Source organism: Aquarana catesbeiana, linkage group LG03 (genome assembly GCF_042186555.1).
Source record: "Aquarana catesbeiana isolate 2022-GZ linkage group LG03, ASM4218655v1, whole genome shotgun sequence".
Classification (NCBI taxonomy): Eukaryota; Metazoa; Chordata; class Amphibia; order Anura; family Ranidae; genus Aquarana; species Aquarana catesbeiana.
The window spans coordinates 302,403,125-302,424,232 of NC_133326.1; the positions used below are offsets into that span (position 1 = coordinate 302,403,125).

The following is a 21,108-nucleotide window of genomic DNA, read 5'->3' on the forward strand; positions in this document are numbered from 1 at the left end:
AGTGAAGAAAAAGAGCTCCCAGTGAAGGTGTTGCACCTAAACTGTGCTTTATATTGGCAGATTTCACTTACGGCTGCAAGAGGGGCATGGTGTGGCAAGAGCTTTGAGTGTGCCTGACTGTGAAAAAGTTAAAGGTAAGCACTGTTTCTGCCCGGTTTCGAACCGGGGACCTTTCGCGTGTGAGGCAAACGTGATAACCACTACACTACAGAAACCTATTCATGCTGCTTTGTTGGGCCTTGCAAGTGGAAAGTCTACTCTAAAGTAGAATGCTTGAAAAGGGTTGCTGAAAGCGATATTGTAGCAAAAAGCACTAGCGTGTGCACAGTGTTTCTGCCCGGTTTCGAACCGGGGACCTTTCGCGTGTTAGGCGAACGTGATAACCACTACACTACAGAAACCCATTCTTGCAGATTTTTTGTGCCTTGCAAACCGAAAGTCTACGCTAAAGTACAATGCTTGAAAGGGGGTGATGAAAGCGACATTGTGGCAAAAAGCACTAGCGTGTGCACAGTGTTTATGCCCGGTTTCTAACTGGGGACCTTTCGTGTGTGAGGCGAACGTGATAACCACTACACCACAGAAACCCACCACGATAGGCCTTTTCCGGTTGGAGGGTCGGAGGTTGGGGTCACCGTATTAGCTATTATTTGTTTCTGGTTATTTAAAAACCTGAGTTCAGTTTACCATCCTTGCAAATGATACTCTTGAGTAATGAAGAAAACAAGGAAGAAAGCCCATTTCAGATGCCTAGCTTGATACAAATACCATCCTCAAAACAGCCAGTACTGGCAAGATAGACTGAGTCATGGATATCACCTCTAGCTGTTCCACACACTTTTCTCACCAGATCAGAGGAAAACATACACCAATGGTCGTTAGGTTTTCCAACTCAGCTGACTAAGCAGGAGAGCCAAAGTCCGCATTCCTATTGCCTTTGGGTCCAGAAAACAAGTTTTCCTAAACACTTACAGCGATGGTCAGCAGGTTTTACTAGTCAGCTATTACAGAGTCTGCACTATAGGCACTGCAGCAAAACTTTGCCTGTGTAGGACCAGCAAACCAGCTCACCTAACATCTTCAGGCAAGGGTCTTCAATTTCTCCTGGTCGACTTATAAACAGTGAAGAAAAAGAGCTCCCAGTGAAGGTGTTGCACCTAAACTGTGCTTTATATTGGCAGATTTCACTTACGGCTGCAAGAGGGGCATGGTGTGGCAAGAGTTTTGAGTGTGCCTGACTGTGAAAAAGTTAAAGGTAAGCACTGTTTCTGCCCCGTTTCGAACCGGGGACCTTTCGCGTGTGAGGCAAACGTGATAACCACTACACTACAGAAACCTATTCATGCTGCTTTGTTGGGCCTTGCAAGTGGAAAGTCTACTCTAAAGTAGAATGCTTGAAAAGGGTTGCTGAAAGCGATATTGTAGCAAAAAGCACTAGCGTGTGCACAGTGTTTCTGCCCGGTTTCGAACCGGGGACCTTTCGCGTGTTAGGCGAACGTGATAACCACTACACTACAGAAACCCATTCTTGCAGATTTTTTGTGCCTTGCAAACCGAAAGTCTACGCTAAAGTACAATGCTTGAAAGGGGGTGATGAAAGCGACATTGTGGCAAAAAGCACTAGCGTGTGCACAGTGTTTATGCCCGGTTTCTAACTGGGGACCTTTCGTGTGTGAGGCGAACGTGGTAACCACTACACCACAGAAACCCACCACGATAGGCCTTTTCCGGTTGGAGGGTCGGAGGTTGGGGTCACCGTATTAGCTATTATTTGTTTCTGGTTATTTAAAAACCTGAGTTCAGTTTACCATCCTTGCAAATGATACTCTTGAGTAATGAAGAAAACAAGGAAGAAAGCCCATTTCAGATGCCTAGCTTGATACAAATACCATCCTCAAAACAGCCAGTACTGGCAAGATAGACTGAGTCATGGATATCACCTCTAGCTGTTCCACACACTTTTCTCACCAGATCAGAGGAAAACATACACCAATGGTCGTTAGGTTTTCCAACTCAGCTGACTAAGCAGGAGAGCCAAAGTCCGAATTCCTATTGCCTTTGGGTCCAGAAAACAAGTTTTCCTAAACACTTACAGCGATGGTCAGCAGGTTTTACTAGTCAGCTATTACAGAGTCTGCACTATAGGCACTGCAGCAAAACTTTGCCTGTGTAGGACCAGCAAACCAGCTCACCTAACATCTTCAGGCAAGGGTCTTCAATTTCTCCTGGTCGACTTATAAACAGTGAAGAAAAAGAGCTCCCAGTGAAGGTGTTGCACCTAAACTGTGCTTTATATTGGCAGATTTCACTTACGGCTGCAAGAGGGGCATGGTGTGGCAAGAGCTTTGAGTGTGCCTGACTGTGAAAAAGTTAAAGGTAAGCACTGTTTCTGCCCGGTTTCGAACCGGGGACCTTTCGCGTGTGAGGCAAACGTGATAACCACTACACTACAGAAACCTATTCATGCTGCTTTGTTGGGCCTTGCAAGTGGAAAGTCTACTCTAAAGTAGAATGCTTGAAAAGGGTTGCTGAAAGCGATATTGTAGCAAAAAGCACTAGCGTGTGCACAGTGTTTCTGCCCGGTTTCGAACCGGGGACCTTTCGCGTGTTAGGCGAACGTGATAACCACTACACTACAGAAACCCATTCTTGCAGATTTTTTGTGCCTTGCAAACCGAAAGTCTACGCTAAAGTACAATGCTTGAAAGGGGGTGATGAAAGCGACATTGTGGCAAAAAGCACTAGCGTGTGCACAGTGTTTATGCCCGGTTTCTAACTGGGGACCTTTCGTGTGTGAGGCGAACGTGATAACCACTACACCACAGAAACCCACCACGATAGGCCTTTTCCGGTTGGAGGGTCGGAGGTTGGGGTCACCGTATTAGCTATTATTTGTTTCTGGTTATTTAAAAACCTGAGTTCAGTTTACCATCCTTGCAAATGATACTCTTGAGTAATGAAGAAAACAAGGAAGAAAGCCCATTTCAGATGCCTAGCTTGATACAAATACCATCCTCAAAACAGCCAGTACTGGCAAGATAGACTGAGTCATGGATATCACCTCTAGCTGTTCCACACACTTTTCTCACCAGATCAGAGGAAAACATACACCAATGGTCGTTAGGTTTTCCAACTCAGCTGACTAAGCAGGAGAGCCAAAGTCCGCATTCCTATTGCCTTTGGGTCCAGAAAACAAGTTTTCCTAAACACTTACAGCGATGGTCAGCAGGTTTTACTAGTCAGCTATTACAGAGTCTGCACTATAGGCACTGCAGCAAAACTTTGCCTGTGTAGGACCAGCAAACCAGCTCACCTAACATCTTCAGGCAAGGGTCTTCAATTTCTCCTGGTCGACTTATAAACAGTGAAGAAAAAGAGCTCCCAGTGAAGGTGTTGCACCTAAACTGTGCTTTATATTGGCAGATTTCACTTACGGCTGCAAGAGGGGCATGGTGTGGCAAGAGCTTTGAGTGTGCCTGACTGTGAAAAAGTTAAAGGTAAGCACTGTTTCTGCCCGGTTTCGAACCGGGGACCTTTCGCGTGTGAGGCAAACGTGATAACCACTACACTACAGAAACCTATTCATGCTGCTTTGTTGGGCCTTGCAAGTGGAAAGTCTACTCTAAAGTAGAATGCTTGAAAAGGGTTGCTGAAAGCGATATTGTAGCAAAAAGCACTAGCGTGTGCACAGTGTTTCTGCCCGGTTTCGAACCGGGGACCTTTCGCGTGTTAGGCAACGTGATAACCACTACACTACAGAAACCCATTCTTGCAGATTTTTTGTGCCTTGCAAACCGAAAGTCTACGCTAAAGTACAATGCTTGAAAGGGGGTGATGAAAGCGACATTGTGGCAAAAAGCACTAGCGTGTGCACAGTGTTTATGCCCGGTTTCTAACTGGGGACCTTTCGTGTGTGAGGCGAACGTGATAACCACTACACCACAGAAACCCACCACGATAGGCCTTTTCCGGTTGGAGGGTCGGAGGTTGGGGTCACTGTATTAGCTATTATTTGTTTCTGGTTATTTAAAAACCTGAGTTCAGTTTACCATCCTTGCAAATGATACTCTTGAGTAATGAAAACAAGGAAGAAAGCCCATTTCAGATGCCTAGCTTGATACAAATACCATCCTCAAAACAGCCAGTACTGGCAAGATAGACTGAGTCATGGATATCACCTCTAGCTGTTCCACACACTTTTCTCACCAGATCAGAGGAAAACATACACCAATGGTCGTTAGGTTTTCCAACTCAGCTGACTAAGCAGGAGAGCCAAAGTCCGCATTCCTATTGCCTTTGGGTCCAGAAAACAAGTTTTCCTAAACACTTACAGCGATGGTCAGCAGGTTTTACTAGTCAGCTATTACAGAGTCTGCACTATAGGCACTGCAGCAAAACTTTGCCTGTGTAGGACCAGCAAACCAGCTCACCTAACATCTTCAGGCAAGGGTCTTCAATTTCTCCTGGTCGACTTATAAACAGTGAAGAAAAAGAGCTCCCAGTGAAGGTGTTGCACCTAAACTGAGCTTTATATTGGCAGATTTCACTTACGGCTGCAAGAGGGGCATGGTGTGGCAAGAGCTTTGAGTGTGCCTGACTGTGAAAAAGTTAAAGGTAAGCACTGTTTCTGCCCAGTTTCAAACCAGGGACCTTTCGTGTGTGAGGCGAACGTGATAACCACTACACTACAGAAACCTATTCATGCTGCTTTGTTGGGCCTTGCAAGTGGAAAGTCTACTCTAAAGTAGAATGCTTGAAAAGGGTTGCTGAAAGCGATATTGTAGCAAAAAGCACTAGCGTGTGCACAGTGTTTCTGCCCGGTTTCGAACCGGGGACCTTTCGCGTGTTAGGCGAACGTGATAACCACTACACTACAGAAACCCATTCTTGCAGATTTTTTGTGCCTTGCAAACCGAAAGTCTACGCTAAAGTACAATGCTTGAAAGGGGGTGATGAAAGCGACATTGTGGCAAAAAGCACTAGCGTGTGCACAGTGTTTATGCCCGGTTTCTAACTGGGGACCTTTCGTGTGTGAGGCGAACGTGATAACCACTACACCACAGAAACCCACCACGATAGGCCTTTTCCGGTTGGAGGGTCGGAGGTTGGGGTCACCGTATTAGCTATTATTTGTTTCTGGTTATTTAAAAACCTGAGTTCAGTTTACCATCCTTGCAAATGATACTCTTGAGTAATGAAGAAAACAAGGAAGAAAGCCCATTTCAGATGCCTAGCTTGATACAAATACCATCCTCAAAACAGCCAGTACTGGCAAGATAGACTGAGTCATGGATATCACCTCTAGCTGTTCCACACACTTTTCTCACCAGATCAGAGGAAAACATACACCAATGGTCGTTAGGTTTTCCAACTCAGCTGACTAAGCAGGAGAGCCAAAGTCCGCATTCCTATTGCCTTTGGGTCCAGAAAACAAGTTTTCCTAAACACTTACAGCGATGGTCAGCAGGTTTTACTAGTCAGCTATTACAGAGTCTGCACTATAGGCACTGCAGCAAAACTTTGCCTGTGTAGGACCAGCAAACCAGCTCACCTAACATCTTCAGGCAAGGGTCTTCAATTTCTCCTGGTCGACTTATAAACAGTGAAGAAAAAGAGCTCCCAGTGAAGGTGTTGCACCTAAACTGTGCTTTATATTGGCAGATTTCACTTACGGCTGCAAGAGGGGCATGGTGTGGCAAGAGCTTTGAGTGTGCCTGACTGTGAAAAAGTTAAAGGTAAGCACTGTTTCTGCCCGGTTTCGAACCGGGGACCTTTCGCGTGTGAGGCAAACGTGATAACCACTACACTACAGAAACCTATTCATGCTGCTTTGTTGGGCCTTGCAAGTGGAAAGTCTACTCTAAAGTAGAATGCTTGAAAAGGGTTGCTGAAAGCGATATTGTAGCAAAAAGCACTAGCGTGTGCACAGTGTTTCTGCCCGGTTTCGAACCGGGGACCTTTCGCGTGTTAGGCGAACGTGATAACCACTACACTACAGAAACCCATTCTTGCAGATTTTTTGTGCCTTGCAAACCGAAAGTCTACGCTAAAGTACAATGCTTGAAAGGGGGTGATGAAAGCGACATTGTGGCAAAAAGCACTAGCGTGTGCACAGTGTTTATGCCCGGTTTCTAACTGGGGACCTTTCGTGTGTGAGGCGAACGTGATAACCACTACACCACAGAAACCCACCACGATAGGCCTTTTCCGGTTGGAGGGTCGGAGGTTGGGGTCACCGTATTAGCTATTATTTGTTTCTGGTTATTTAAAAACCTGAGTTCAGTTTACCATCCTTGCAAATGATACTCTTGAGTAATGAAGAAAACAAGGAAGAAAGCCCATTTCAGATGCCTAGCTTGATACAAATACCATCCTCAAAACAGCCAGTACTGGCAAGATAGACTGAGTCATGGATATCACCTCTAGCTGTTCCACACACTTTTCTCACCAGATCAGAGGAAAACATACACCAATGGTCGTTAGGTTTTCCAACTCAGCTGACTAAGCAGGAGAGCCAAAGTCCGCATTCCTATTGCCTTTGGGTCCAGAAAACAAGTTTTCCTAAACACTTACAGCGATGGTCAGCAGGTTTTACTAGTCAGCTATTACAGAGTCTGCACTATAGGCACTGCAGCAAAACTTTGCCTGTGTAGGACCAGCAAACCAGCTCACCTAACATCTTCAGGCAAGGGTCTTCAATTTCTCCTGGTCGACTTATAAACAGTGAAGAAAAAGAGCTCCCAGTGAAGGTGTTGCACCTAAACTGTGCTTTATATTGGCAGATTTCACTTACGGCTGCAAGAGGGGCATGGTGTGGCAAGAGCTTTGAGTGTGCCTGACTGTGAAAAAGTTAAAGGTAAGCACTGTTTCTGCCCGGTTTCGAACCGGGGACCTTTCGCGTGTGAGGCAAACGTGATAACCACTACACTACAGAAACCTATTCATGCTGCTTTGTTGGGCCTTGCAAGTGGAAAGTCTACTCTAAAGTAGAATGCTTGAAAAGGGTTGCTGAAAGCGATATTGTAGCAAAAAGCACTAGCGTGTGCACAGTGTTTCTGCCCGGTTTCGAACCGGGGACCTTTCGCGTGTTAGGCGAACGTGATAACCACTACACTACAGAAACCCATTCTTGCAGATTTTTTGTGCCTTGCAAACCGAAAGTCTACGCTAAAGTACAATGCTTGAAAGGGGGTGATGAAAGCGACATTGTGGCAAAAAGCACTAGCGTGTGCACAGTGTTTATGCCCGGTTTCTAACTGGGGACCTTTCGTGTGTGAGGCGAACGTGATAACCACTACACCACAGAAACCCACCACGATAGGCCTTTTCCGGTTGGAGGGTCGGAGGTTGGGGTCACCGTATTAGCTATTATTTGTTTCTGGTTATTTAAAAACCTGAGTTCAGTTTACCATCCTTGCAAATGATACTCTTGAGTAATGAAGAAAACAAGGAAGAAAGCCCATTTCAGATGCCTAGCTTGATACAAATACCATCCTCAAAACAGCCAGTACTGGCAAGATAGACTGAGTCATGGATATCACCTCTAGCTGTTCCACACACTTTTCTCACCAGATCAGAGGAAAACATACACCAATGGTCGTTAGGTTTTCCAACTCAGCTGACTAAGCAGGAGAGCCAAAGTCCGCATTCCTATTGCCTTTGGGTCCAGAAAACAAGTTTTCCTAAACACTTACAGCGATGGTCAGCAGGTTTTACTAGTCAGCTATTACAGAGTCTGCACTATAGGCACTGCAGCAAAACTTTGCCTGTGTAGGACCAGCAAACCAGCTCACCTAACATCTTCAGGCAAGGGTCTTCAATTTCTCCTGGTCGACTTATAAACAGTGAAGAAAAAGAGCTCCCAGTGAAGGTGTTGCACCTAAACTGTGCTTTATATTGGCAGATTTCACTTACGGCTGCAAGAGGGGCATGGTGTGGCAAGAGCTTTGAGTGTGCCTGACTGTGAAAAAGTTAAAGGTAAGCACTGTTTCTGCCCGGTTTCGAACCGGGGACCTTTCGCGTGTGAGGCAAACGTGATAACCACTACACTACAGAAACCTATTCATGCTGCTTTGTTGGGCCTTGCAAGTGGAAAGTCTACTCTAAAGTAGAATGCTTGAAAAGGGTTGCTGAAAGCGATATTGTAGCAAAAAGCACTAGCGTGTGCACAGTGTTTCTGCCCGGTTTCGAACCGGGGACCTTTCGCGTGTTAGGCAACGTGATAACCACTACACTACAGAAACCCATTCTTGCAGATTTTTTGTGCCTTGCAAACCGAAAGTCTACGCTAAAGTACAATGCTTGAAAGGGGGTGATGAAAGCGACATTGTGGCAAAAAGCACTAGCGTGTGCACAGTGTTTATGCCCGGTTTCTAACTGGGGACCTTTCGTGTGTGAGGCGAACGTGATAACCACTACACCACAGAAACCCACCACGATAGGCCTTTTCCGGTTGGAGGGTCGGAGGTTGGGGTCACCGTATTAGCTATTATTTGTTTCTGGTTATTTAAAAACCTGAGTTCAGTTTACCATCCTTGCAAATGATACTCTTGAGTAATGAAAACAAGGAAGAAAGCCCATTTCAGATGCCTAGCTTGATACAAATACCATCCTCAAAACAGCCAGTACTGGCAAGATAGACTGAGTCATGGATATCACCTCTAGCTGTTCCACACACTTTTCTCACCAGATCAGAGGAAAACATACACCAATGGTCGTTAGGTTTTCCAACTCAGCTGACTAAGCAGGAGAGCCAAAGTCCGCATTCCTATTGCCTTTGGGTCCAGAAAACAAGTTTTCCTAAACACTTACAGCGATGGTCAGCAGGTTTTACTAGTCAGCTATTACAGAGTCTGCACTATAGGCACTGCAGCAAAACTTTGCCTGTGTAGGACCAGCAAACCAGCTCACCTAACATCTTCAGGCAAGGGTCTTCAATTTCTCCTGGTCGACTTATAAACAGTGAAGAAAAAGAGCTCCCAGTGAAGGTGTTGCACCTAAACTGAGCTTTATATTGGCAGATTTCACTTACGGCTGCAAGAGGGGCATGGTGTGGCAAGAGCTTTGAGTGTGCCTGACTGTGAAAAAGTTAAAGGTAAGCACTGTTTCTGCCCAGTTTCAAACCAGGGACCTTTCGTGTGTGAGGCGAACGTGATAACCACTACACTACAGAAACCTATTCATGCTGCTTTGTTGGGCCTTGCAAGTGGAAAGTCTACTCTAAAGTAGAATGCTTGAAAAGGGTTGCTGAAAGCGATATTGTAGCAAAAAGCACTAGCGTGTGCACAGTGTTTCTGCCCGGTTTCGAACCGGGGACCTTTCGCGTGTTAGGCGAACGTGATAACCACTACACTACAGAAACCCATTCTTGCAGATTTTTTGTGCCTTGCAAACCGAAAGTCTACGCTAAAGTACAATGCTTGAAAGGGGGTGATGAAAGCGACATTGTGGCAAAAAGCACTAGCGTGTGCACAGTGTTTATGCCCGGTTTCTAACTGGGGACCTTTCGTGTGTGAGGCGAACGTGATAACCACTACACCACAGAAACCCACCACGATAGGCCTTTTCCGGTTGGAGGGTCGGAGGTTGGGGTCACCGTATTAGCTATTATTTGTTTCTGGTTATTTAAAAACCTGAGTTCAGTTTACCATCCTTGCAAATGATACTCTTGAGTAATGAAGAAAACAAGGAAGAAAGCCCATTTCAGATGCCTAGCTTGATACAAATACCATCCTCAAAACAGCCAGTACTGGCAAGATAGACTGAGTCATGGATATCACCTCTAGCTGTTCCACACACTTTTCTCACCAGATCAGAGGAAAACATACACCAATGGTCGTTAGGTTTTCCAACTCAGCTGACTAAGCAGGAGAGCCAAAGTCCGCATTCCTATTGCCTTTGGGTCCAGAAAACAAGTTTTCCTAAACACTTACAGCGATGGTCAGCAGGTTTTACTAGTCAGCTATTACAGAGTCTGCACTATAGGCACTGCAGCAAAACTTTGCCTGTGTAGGACCAGCAAACCAGCTCACCTAACATCTTCAGGCAAGGGTCTTCAATTTCTCCTGGTCGACTTATAAACAGTGAAGAAAAAGAGCTCCCAGTGAAGGTGTTGCACCTAAACTGTGCTTTATATTGGCAGATTTCACTTACGGCTGCAAGAGGGGCATGGTGTGGCAAGAGCTTTGAGTGTGCCTGACTGTGAAAAAGTTAAAGGTAAGCACTGTTTCTGCCCGGTTTCGAACCGGGGACCTTTCGCGTGTGAGGCAAACGTGATAACCACTACACTACAGAAACCTATTCATGCTGCTTTGTTGGGCCTTGCAAGTGGAAAGTCTACTCTAAAGTAGAATGCTTGAAAAGGGTTGCTGAAAGCGATATTGTAGCAAAAAGCACTAGCGTGTGCACAGTGTTTCTGCCCGGTTTCGAACCGGGGACCTTTCGCGTGTTAGGCGAACGTGATAACCACTACACTACAGAAACCCATTCTTGCAGATTTTTTGTGCCTTGCAAACCGAAAGTCTACGCTAAAGTACAATGCTTGAAAGGGGGTGATGAAAGCGACATTGTGGCAAAAAGCACTAGCGTGTGCACAGTGTTTATGCCCGGTTTCTAACTGGGGACCTTTCGTGTGTGAGGCGAACGTGATAACCACTACACCACAGAAACCCACCACGATAGGCCTTTTCCGGTTGGAGGGTCGGAGGTTGGGGTCACCGTATTAGCTATTATTTGTTTCTGGTTATTTAAAAACCTGAGTTCAGTTTACCATCCTTGCAAATGATACTCTTGAGTAATGAAGAAAACAAGGAAGAAAGCCCATTTCAGATGCCTAGCTTGATACAAATACCATCCTCAAAACAGCCAGTACTGGCAAGATAGACTGAGTCATGGATATCACCTCTAGCTGTTCCACACACTTTTCTCACCAGATCAGAGGAAAACATACACCAATGGTCGTTAGGTTTTCCAACTCAGCTGACTAAGCAGGAGAGCCAAAGTCCGCATTCCTATTGCCTTTGGGTCCAGAAAACAAGTTTTCCTAAACACTTACAGCGATGGTCAGCAGGTTTTACTAGTCAGCTATTACAGAGTCTGCACTATAGGCACTGCAGCAAAACTTTGCCTGTGTAGGACCAGCAAACCAGCTCACCTAACATCTTCAGGCAAGGGTCTTCAATTTCTCCTGGTCGACTTATAAACAGTGAAGAAAAAGAGCTCCCAGTGAAGGTGTTGCACCTAAACTGTGCTTTATATTGGCAGATTTCACTTACGGCTGCAAGAGGGGCATGGTGTGGCAAGAGCTTTGAGTGTGCCTGACTGTGAAAAAGTTAAAGGTAAGCACTGTTTCTGCCCGGTTTCGAACCGGGGACCTTTCGCGTGTGAGGCAAACGTGATAACCACTACACTACAGAAACCTATTCATGCTGCTTTGTTGGGCCTTGCAAGTGGAAAGTCTACTCTAAAGTAGAATGCTTGAAAAGGGTTGCTGAAAGCGATATTGTAGCAAAAAGCACTAGCGTGTGCACAGTGTTTCTGCCCGGTTTCGAACCGGGGACCTTTCGCGTGTTAGGCAAACGTGATAACCACTACACTACAGAAACCCATTCTTGCAGATTTTTTGTGCCTTGCAAACCGAAAGTCTACGCTAAAGTACAATGCTTGAAAGGGGGTGATGAAAGCGACATTGTGGCAAAAAGCACTAGCGTGTGCACAGTGTTTATGCCCGGTTTCTAACTGGGGACCTTTCGTGTGTGAGGCGAACGTGATAACCACTACACCACAGAAACCCACCACGATAGGCCTTTTCCGGTTGGAGGGTCGGAGGTTGGGGTCACCGTATTAGCTATTATTTGTTTCTGGTTATTTAAAAACCTGAGTTCAGTTTACCATCCTTGCAAATGATACTCTTGAGTAATGAAAACAAGGAAGAAAGCCCATTTCAGATGCCTAGCTTGATACAAATACCATCCTCAAAACAGCCAGTACTGGCAAGATAGACTGAGTCATGGATATCACCTCTAGCTGTTCCACACACTTTTCTCACCAGATCAGAGGAAAACATACACCAATGGTCGTTAGGTTTTCCAACTCAGCTGACTAAGCAGGAGAGCCAAAGTCCGCATTCCTATTGCCTTTGGGTCCAGAAAACAAGTTTTCCTAAACACTTACAGCGATGGTCAGCAGGTTTTACTAGTCAGCTATTACAGAGTCTGCACTATAGGCACTGCAGCAAAACTTTGCCTGTGTAGGACCAGCAAACCAGCTCACCTAACATCTTCAGGCAAGGGTCTTCAATTTCTCCTGGTCGACTTATAAACAGTGAAGAAAAAGAGCTCCCAGTGAAGGTGTTGCACCTAAACTGAGCTTTATATTGGCAGATTTCACTTACGGCTGCAAGAGGGGCATGGTGTGGCAAGAGCTTTGAGTGTGCCTGACTGTGAAAAAGTTAAAGGTAAGCACTGTTTCTGCCCAGTTTCAAACCAGGGACCTTTCGTGTGTGAGGCGAACGTGATAACCACTACACTACAGAAACCTATTCATGCTGCTTTGTTGGGCCTTGCAAGTGGAAAGTCTACTCTAAAGTAGAATGCTTGAAAAGGGTTGCTGAAAGCGATATTGTAGCAAAAAGCACTAGCGTGTGCACAGTGTTTCTGCCCGGTTTCGAACCGGGGACCTTTCGCGTGTTAGGCGAACGTGATAACCACTACACTACAGAAACCCATTCTTGCAGATTTTTTGTGCCTTGCAAACCGAAAGTCTACGCTAAAGTACAATGCTTGAAAGGGGGTGATGAAAGCGACATTGTGGCAAAAAGCACTAGCGTGTGCACAGTGTTTATGCCCGGTTTCTAACTGGGGACCTTTCGTGTGTGAGGCGAACGTGATAACCACTACACCACAGAAACCCACCACGATAGGCCTTTTCCGGTTGGAGGGTCGGAGGTTGGGGTCACCGTATTAGCTATTATTTGTTTCTGGTTATTTAAAAACCTGAGTTCAGTTTACCATCCTTGCAAATGATACTCTTGAGTAATGAAGAAAACAAGGAAGAAAGCCCATTTCAGATGCCTAGCTTGATACAAATACCATCCTCAAAACAGCCAGTACTGGCAAGATAGACTGAGTCATGGATATCACCTCTAGCTGTTCCACACACTTTTCTCACCAGATCAGAGGAAAACATACACCAATGGTCGTTAGGTTTTCCAACTCAGCTGACTAAGCAGGAGAGCCAAAGTCCGCATTCCTATTGCCTTTGGGTCCAGAAAACAAGTTTTCCTAAACACTTACAGCGATGGTCAGCAGGTTTTACTAGTCAGCTATTACAGAGTCTGCACTATAGGCACTGCAGCAAAACTTTGCCTGTGTAGGACCAGCAAACCAGCTCACCTAACATCTTCAGGCAAGGGTCTTCAATTTCTCCTGGTCGACTTATAAACAGTGAAGAAAAAGAGCTCCCAGTGAAGGTGTTGCACCTAAACTGTGCTTTATATTGGCAGATTTCACTTACGGCTGCAAGAGGGGCATGGTGTGGCAAGAGCTTTGAGTGTGCCTGACTGTGAAAAAGTTAAAGGTAAGCACTGTTTCTGCCCGGTTTCGAACCGGGGACCTTTCGCGTGTGAGGCAAACGTGATAACCACTACACTACAGAAACCTATTCATGCTGCTTTGTTGGGCCTTGCAAGTGGAAAGTCTACTCTAAAGTAGAATGCTTGAAAAGGGTTGCTGAAAGCGATATTGTAGCAAAAAGCACTAGCGTGTGCACAGTGTTTCTGCCCGGTTTCGAACCGGGGACCTTTCGCGTGTTAGGCGAACGTGATAACCACTACACTACAGAAACCCATTCTTGCAGATTTTTTGTGCCTTGCAAACCGAAAGTCTACGCTAAAGTACAATGCTTGAAAGGGGGTGATGAAAGCGACATTGTGGCAAAAAGCACTAGCGTGTGCACAGTGTTTATGCCCGGTTTCTAACTGGGGACCTTTCGTGTGTGAGGCGAACGTGATAACCACTACACCACAGAAACCCACCACGATAGGCCTTTTCCGGTTGGAGGGTCGGAGGTTGGGGTCACCGTATTAGCTATTATTTGTTTCTGGTTATTTAAAAACCTGAGTTCAGTTTACCATCCTTGCAAATGATACTCTTGAGTAATGAAGAAAACAAGGAAGAAAGCCCATTTCAGATGCCTAGCTTGATACAAATACCATCCTCAAAACAGCCAGTACTGGCAAGATAGACTGAGTCATGGATATCACCTCTAGCTGTTCCACACACTTTTCTCACCAGATCAGAGGAAAACATACACCAATGGTCGTTAGGTTTTCCAACTCAGCTGACTAAGCAGGAGAGCCAAAGTCCGAATTCCTATTGCCTTTGGGTCCAGAAAACAAGTTTTCCTAAACACTTACAGCGATGGTCAGCAGGTTTTACTAGTCAGCTATTACAGAGTCTGCACTATAGGCACTGCAGCAAAACTTTGCCTGTGTAGGACCAGCAAACCAGCTCACCTAACATCTTCAGGCAAGGGTCTTCAATTTCTCCTGGTCGACTTATAAACAGTGAAGAAAAAGAGCTCCCAGTGAAGGTGTTGCACCTAAACTGTGCTTTATATTGGCAGATTTCACTTACGGCTGCAAGAGGGGCATGGTGTGGCAAGAGCTTTGAGTGTGCCTGACTGTGAAAAAGTTAAAGGTAAGCACTGTTTCTGCCCGGTTTCGAACCGGGGACCTTTCGCGTGTGAGGCAAACGTGATAACCACTACACTACAGAAACCTATTCATGCTGCTTTGTTGGGCCTTGCAAGTGGAAAGTCTACTCTAAAGTAGAATGCTTGAAAAGGGTTGCTGAAAGCGATATTGTAGCAAAAAGCACTAGCGTGTGCACAGTGTTTCTGCCCGGTTTCGAACCGGGGACCTTTCGCGTGTTAGGCGAACGTGATAACCACTACACTACAGAAACCCATTCTTGCAGATTTTTTGTGCCTTGCAAACCGAAAGTCTACGCTAAAGTACAATGCTTGAAAGGGGGTGATGAAAGCGACATTGTGGCAAAAAGCACTAGCGTGTGCACAGTGTTTATGCCCGGTTTCTAACTGGGGACCTTTCGTGTGTGAGGCGAACGTGATAACCACTACACCACAGAAACCCACCACGATAGGCCTTTTCCGGTTGGAGGGTCGGAGGTTGGGGTCACCGTATTAGCTATTATTTGTTTCTGGTTATTTAAAAACCTGAGTTCAGTTTACCATCCTTGCAAATGATACTCTTGAGTAATGAAGAAAACAAGGAAGAAAGCCCATTTCAGATGCCTAGCTTGATACAAATACCATCCTCAAAACAGCCAGTACTGGCAAGATAGACTGAGTCATGGATATCACCTCTAGCTGTTCCACACACTTTTCTCACCAGATCAGAGGAAAACATACACCAATGGTCGTTAGGTTTTCCAACTCAGCTGACTAAGCAGGAGAGCCAAAGTCCGAATTCCTATTGCCTTTGGGTCCAGAAAACAAGTTTTCCTAAACACTTACAGCGATGGTCAGCAGGTTTTACTAGTCAGCTATTACAGAGTCTGCACTATAGGCACTGCAGCAAAACTTTGCCTGTGTAGGACCAGCAAACCAGCTCACCTAACATCTTCAGGCAAGGGTCTTCAATTTCTCCTGGTCGACTTATAAACAGTGAAGAAAAAGAGCTCCCAGTGAAGGTGTTGCACCTAAACTGTGCTTTATATTGGCAGATTTCACTTACGGCTGCAAGAGGGGCATGGTGTGGCAAGAGCTTTGAGTGTGCCTGACTGTGAAAAAGTTAAAGGTAAGCACTGTTTCTGCCCGGTTTCGAACCGGGGACCTTTCGCGTGTGAGGCAAACGTGATAACCACTACACTACAGAAACCTATTCATGCTGCTTTGTTGGGCCTTGCAAGTGGAAAGTCTACTCTAAAGTAGAATGCTTGAAAAGGGTTGCTGAAAGCGATATTGTAGCAAAAAGTACTAGCGTGTGCACAGTGTTTCTGCCCGGTTTCGAACCGGGGACCTTTCGCGTGTTAGGCGAACGTGATAACCACTACACTACAGAAACCCATTCTTGCAGATTTTTTGTGCCTTGCAAACCGAAAGTCTACGCTAAAGTACAATGCTTGAAAGGGGGTGATGAAAGCGACATTGTGGCAAAAAGCACTAGCGTGTGCACAGTGTTTATGCCCGGTTTCTAACTGGGGACCTTTCGTGTGTGAGGCGAACGTGATAACCACTACACCACAGAAACCCACCACGATAGGCCTTTTCCGGTTGGAGGGTCGGAGGTTGGGGTCACCGTATTAGCTATTATTTGTTTCTGGTTATTTAAAAACCTGAGTTCAGTTTACCATCCTTGCAAATGATACTCTTGAGTAATGAAGAAAACAAGGAAGAAAGCCCATTTCAGATGCCTAGCTTGATACAAATACCATCCTCAAAACAGCCAGTACTGGCAAGATAGACTGAGTCATGGATATCACCTCTAGCTGTTCCACACACTTTTCTCACCAGATCAGAGGAAAACATACACCAATGGTCGTTAGGTTTTCCAACTCAGCTGACTAAGCAGGAGAGCCAAAGTCCGAATTCCTATTGCCTTTGGGTCCAGAAAACAAGTTTTCCTAAACACTTACAGCGATGGTCAGCAGGTTTTACTAGTCAGCTATTACAGAGTCTGCACTATAGGCACTGCAGCAAAACTTTGCCTGTGTAGGACCAGCAAACCAGCTCACCTAACATCTTCAGGCAAGGGTCTTCAATTTCTCCTGGTCGACTTATAAACAGTGAAGAAAAAGAGCTCCCAGTGAAGGTGTTGCACCTAAACTGTGCTTTATATTGGCAGATTTCACTTACGGCTGCAAGAGGGGCATGGCGTGGCAAGAGCTTTGAGTGTGCCTGACTGTGAAAAAGTTAAAGGTAAGCACTGTTTCTGCCCGGTTTCAAACCGTGGACCTTTCGCGTGTGAGGCAAACGTGATAACCACTACACTACAGAAACCTATTCATGCTGCTTTGTTGGGCCTTGCAAGTGGAAAGTCTACTCTAAAGTAGAATGCTTGAAAAGGGTTGCTGAAAGCGATATTGTAGCAAAAAGCACTAGCGTGTGCACAGTGTTTCTGCCCGGTTTCGAACCAGGGACCTTTCGCGTGTTAGGCGAACGTGATAACCACTACACTACAGAAACCCATTCTTGCAGATTTTTTGTGCCTTGCAAACCGAAAGTCTACGCTAAAGTACAATGCTTGAAAGGGGGTGATGAAAGCGACATTGTGGCAAAAAGCACTAGCGTGTGCACAGTGTTTATGCCCGGTTTCTAACTGGGGACCTTTCGTGTGTGAGGCGAACGTGATAACCACTACACCACAGAAACCCACCACGATAGGCCTTTTCCGGTTGGAGGGTCGGAGGTTGGGGTCACCGTATTAGCTATTATTTGTTTCTGGTTATTTAAAAACCTGAGTTCAGTTTACCATCCTTGCAAATGATACTCTTGAGTAATGAAGAAAACAAGGAAGAAAGCCCATTTCAGATGCCTAGCTTGATACAAATACCATCCTCAAAACAGCCAGTACTGGCAAGATAGACTGAGTCATGGATATCACCTCTAGCTGTTCCACACACTTTTCTCACCAGATCAGAGGAAAACATACACCAATGGTCGTTAGGTTTTCCAACTCAGCTGACTAAGCAGGAGAGCCAAAGTCCGCATTCCTATTGCCTTTGGGTCCAGAAAACAAGTTTTCCTAAACACTTACAGCGATGGTCAGCAGGTTTTACTAGTCAGCTATTACAGAGTCTGCACTATAGGCACTGCAGCAAAACTTTGCCTGTGTAGGACCAGCAAACCAGCTCACCTAACATCTTCAGGCAAGGGTCTTCAATTTCTCCTGGTCGACTTATAAACAGTGAAGAAAAAGAGCTCCCAGTGAAGGTGTTGCACCTAAACTGTGCTTTATATTGGCAGATTTCACTTACGGCTGCAAGAGGGGCATGGTGTGGCAAGAGCTTTGAGTGTGCCTGACTGTGAAAAAGTTAAAGGTAAGCACTGTTTCTGCCCGGTTTCGAACCGGGGACCTTTCGCGTGTGAGGCGAACGTGATAACCACTACACTACAGAAACCTATTCATGCTGCTTTGTTGGGCCTTGCAAGTGGAAAGTCTACTCTAAAGTAGAATGCTTGAAAAGGGTTGCTGAAAGCGATATTGTAGCAAAAAGCACTAGCGTGTGCACAGTGTTTCTGCCCGGTTTCGAACCGGGGACCTTTCGCGTGTTAGGCGAACGTGATAACCACTACACTACAGAAACCCATTCTTGCAGATTTTTTGTGCCTTGCAAACCGAAAGTCTACGCTAAAGTACAATGCTTGAAAGGGGGTGATGAAAGCGACATTGTGGCAAAAAGCACTAGCGTGTGCACAGTGTTTATGCCCGGTTTCTAACTGGGGACCTTTCGTGTGTGAGGCGAACGTGATAACCACTACACCACAGAAACCCACCACGATAGGCCTTTTCCGGTTGGAGGGTCGGAGGTTGGGGTCACCGTATTAGCTATTATTTGTTTCTGGTTATTTAAAAACCTGAGTTCAGTTTACCATCCTTGCAAATGATACTCTTGAGTAATGAAGAAAACAAGGAAGAAAGCCCATTTCAGATGCCTAGCTTGATACAAATACCATCCTCAAAACAGCCAGTACTGGCAAGATAGACTGAGTCATGGATATCACCTCTAGCTGTTCCACACACTTTTCTCACCAGATCAGAGGAAAACATACACCAATGGTCGTTAGGTTTTCCAACTCAGCTGACTAAGCAGGAGAGCCAAAGTCCGCATTCCTATTGCCTTTGGGTCCAGAAAACAAGTTTTCCTAAACACTTACAGCGATGGTCAGCAGGTTTTACTAGTCAGCTATTACAGAGTCTGCACTATAGGCACTGCAGCAAAACTTTGCCTGTGTAGGACCAGCAAACCAGCTCACCTAACATCTTCAGGCAAGGGTCTTCAATTTCTCCTGGTCGACTTATAAACAGTGAAGAAAAAGAGCTCCCAGTGAAGGTGTTGCACCTAAACTGTGCTTTATATTGGCAGATTTCACTTACGGCTGCAAGAGGGGCATGGTGTGGCAAGAGCTTTGAGTGTGCCTGACTGTGAAAAAGTTAAAGGTAAGCACTGTTTCTGCCCGGTTTCGAACCGGGGACCTTTCGCGTGTGAGGCAAACGTGATAACCACTACACTACAGAAACCTATTCATGCTGCTTTGTTGGGCCTTGCAAGTGGAAAGTCTACTCTAAAGTAGAATGCTTGAAAAGGGTTGCTGAAAGCGATATTGTAGCAAAAAGCACTAGCGTGTGCACAGTGTTTCTGCCCGGTTTCGAACCGGGGACCTTTCGCGTGTTAGGCGAACGTGATAACCACTACACTACAGAAACCCATTCTTGCAGATTTTTTGTGCCTTGCAAACCGAAAGTCTACGCTAAAGTACAATGCTTGAAAGGGGGTGATGAAAGCGACATTGTGGCAAAAAGCACTAGCGTGTGCACAGTGTTTATGCCCGGTTTCTAACTGGGGACCTTTCGTGTGTGAGGCGAACGTGATAACCACTACACCACAGAAACCCACCACGATAGGCCTTTTCCGGTTGGAGGGTCGGAGGTTGGGGTCACCGTATTAGCTATTATTTGTTTCTGGTTATTTAAAAACCTGAGTTCAGTTTACCATCCTTGCAAATGATACTCTTGAGTAATGAAGAAAACAAGGAAGAAAGCCCATTTCAGATGCCTAGCTTGATACAAATACCATCCTCAAAACAGCCAGTACTGGCAAGATAGACTGAGTCATGGATATCACCTCTAGCTGTTCCACACACTTTTCTCACCAGATCAGAGGAAAACATACACCAATGGTCGTTAGGTTTTCCAACTCAGCTGACTAAGCAGGAGAGCCAAAGTCCGAATTCCTATTGCCTTTGGGTCCAGAAAACAAGTTTTCCTAAACACTTACAGCGATGGTCAGCAGGTTTTACTAGTCAGCTATTACAGAGTCTGCACTATAGGCACTGCAGCAAAACTTTGCCTGTGTAGGACCAGCAAACCAGCTCACCTAACATCTTCAGGCAAGGGTCTTCAATTTCTCCTGGTCGACTTATAAACAGTGAAGAAAAAGAGCTCCCAGTGAAGGTGTTGCACCTAAACTGTGCTTTATATTGGCAGATTTCACTTACGGCTGCAAGAGGGGCATGGCGTGGCAAGAGCTTTGAGTGTGCCTGACTGTGAAAAAGTTAAAGGTAAGCACTGTTTCTGCCCGGTTTCAAACCGGGGACCTTTCGCGTGTGAGGCAAACGTGATAACCACTACACTACAGAAACCTATTCATGCTGCTTTGTTGGGCCTTGCAAGTGGAAAGTCTACTCTAAAGTAGAATGCTTGAAAAGGGTTGCTGAAAGCGATATTGTAGCAAAAAGCACTAGCGTGTGCACAGTGTTTCTGCCCGGTTTCGAACCAGGGACCTTTCGCGTGTTAGGCGAACGTGATAACCACTACACTACAGAAACCCATTCTTGCAGATTTTTTGTGCCTTGCAAACCGAAAGTCTACGCTAAAGTACAATGCTTGAAAGGGGGTGATGAAAGCGACATTGTGGCAAAAAGCACTAGCGTGTGCACAGTGTTTATGCCCGGTTTCTAACTGGGGACCTTTCGTGTGTGAGGCGAACGTGATAACCACTACACCACAGAAACCCACCACGATAGGCCTTTTCCGGTTGGAGGGTCGGAGGTTGGGGTCACCGTATTAGCTATTATTTGTTTCTGGTTATTTAAAAACCTGAGTTCAGTTTACCATCCTTGCAAATGATACTCTTGAGTAATGAAGAAAACAAGGAAGAAAGCCCATTTCAGATGCCTAGCTTGATACAAATACCATCCTCAAAACAGCCAGTACTGGCAAGATAGACTGAGTCATGGATATCACCTCTAGCTGTTCCACACACTTTTCTCACCAGATCAGAGGAAAACATACACCAATGGTCGTTAGGTTTTCCAACTCAGCTGACTAAGCAGGAGAGCCAAAGTCCGCATTCCTATTGCCTTTGG

General features: G+C 45.6%; 15 non-coding genes across 15 annotated transcripts; all 15 read right to left on the reverse strand.

Moving 5' to 3' along the window:
- Positions 1 to 328: 328 nt before the first annotated feature.
- On the reverse strand, positions 329 to 401 carry TRNAV-AAC (transfer RNA valine (anticodon AAC)). Its single transcript has one exon. It is a non-coding gene; the product is annotated as a tRNA-Val (tRNA).
- A 1,048-nt stretch (positions 402 to 1,449) lies between these two features.
- TRNAV-AAC (transfer RNA valine (anticodon AAC)) lies at positions 1,450 to 1,522 on the reverse strand. The gene has a single exon. It is a non-coding gene; the product is annotated as a tRNA-Val (tRNA).
- A 1,048-nt stretch (positions 1,523 to 2,570) lies between these two features.
- Positions 2,571 to 2,643, reverse strand: TRNAV-AAC (transfer RNA valine (anticodon AAC)). Its single transcript has one exon. It is a non-coding gene; the product is annotated as a tRNA-Val (tRNA).
- Positions 2,644 to 4,808: 2,165 nt separating this feature from the next.
- On the reverse strand, positions 4,809 to 4,881 carry TRNAV-AAC (transfer RNA valine (anticodon AAC)). Its single transcript has one exon. It is a non-coding gene; the product is annotated as a tRNA-Val (tRNA).
- A 1,048-nt stretch (positions 4,882 to 5,929) lies between these two features.
- TRNAV-AAC (transfer RNA valine (anticodon AAC)) lies at positions 5,930 to 6,002 on the reverse strand. Its single transcript has one exon. It is a non-coding gene; the product is annotated as a tRNA-Val (tRNA).
- Positions 6,003 to 7,050: 1,048 nt separating this feature from the next.
- On the reverse strand, positions 7,051 to 7,123 carry TRNAV-AAC (transfer RNA valine (anticodon AAC)). Its single transcript has one exon. It is a non-coding gene; the product is annotated as a tRNA-Val (tRNA).
- Positions 7,124 to 9,288: 2,165 nt separating this feature from the next.
- TRNAV-AAC (transfer RNA valine (anticodon AAC)) lies at positions 9,289 to 9,361 on the reverse strand. The gene has a single exon. It is a non-coding gene; the product is annotated as a tRNA-Val (tRNA).
- Positions 9,362 to 10,409: 1,048 nt separating this feature from the next.
- Positions 10,410 to 10,482, reverse strand: TRNAV-AAC (transfer RNA valine (anticodon AAC)). The gene has a single exon. It is a non-coding gene; the product is annotated as a tRNA-Val (tRNA).
- Positions 10,483 to 12,648: 2,166 nt separating this feature from the next.
- On the reverse strand, positions 12,649 to 12,721 carry TRNAV-AAC (transfer RNA valine (anticodon AAC)). The gene has a single exon. It is a non-coding gene; the product is annotated as a tRNA-Val (tRNA).
- Positions 12,722 to 13,769: 1,048 nt separating this feature from the next.
- TRNAV-AAC (transfer RNA valine (anticodon AAC)) lies at positions 13,770 to 13,842 on the reverse strand. The gene has a single exon. It is a non-coding gene; the product is annotated as a tRNA-Val (tRNA).
- A 1,048-nt stretch (positions 13,843 to 14,890) lies between these two features.
- Positions 14,891 to 14,963, reverse strand: TRNAV-AAC (transfer RNA valine (anticodon AAC)). The gene has a single exon. It is a non-coding gene; the product is annotated as a tRNA-Val (tRNA).
- Positions 14,964 to 16,011: 1,048 nt separating this feature from the next.
- On the reverse strand, positions 16,012 to 16,084 carry TRNAV-AAC (transfer RNA valine (anticodon AAC)). The gene has a single exon. It is a non-coding gene; the product is annotated as a tRNA-Val (tRNA).
- Positions 16,085 to 18,067: 1,983 nt separating this feature from the next.
- Positions 18,068 to 18,140, reverse strand: TRNAV-CAC (transfer RNA valine (anticodon CAC)). Its single transcript has one exon. It is a non-coding gene; the product is annotated as a tRNA-Val (tRNA).
- A 113-nt stretch (positions 18,141 to 18,253) lies between these two features.
- On the reverse strand, positions 18,254 to 18,326 carry TRNAV-AAC (transfer RNA valine (anticodon AAC)). The gene has a single exon. It is a non-coding gene; the product is annotated as a tRNA-Val (tRNA).
- Positions 18,327 to 19,374: 1,048 nt separating this feature from the next.
- Positions 19,375 to 19,447, reverse strand: TRNAV-AAC (transfer RNA valine (anticodon AAC)). Its single transcript has one exon. It is a non-coding gene; the product is annotated as a tRNA-Val (tRNA).
- Positions 19,448 to 21,108: the final 1,661 nt, after the last annotated feature.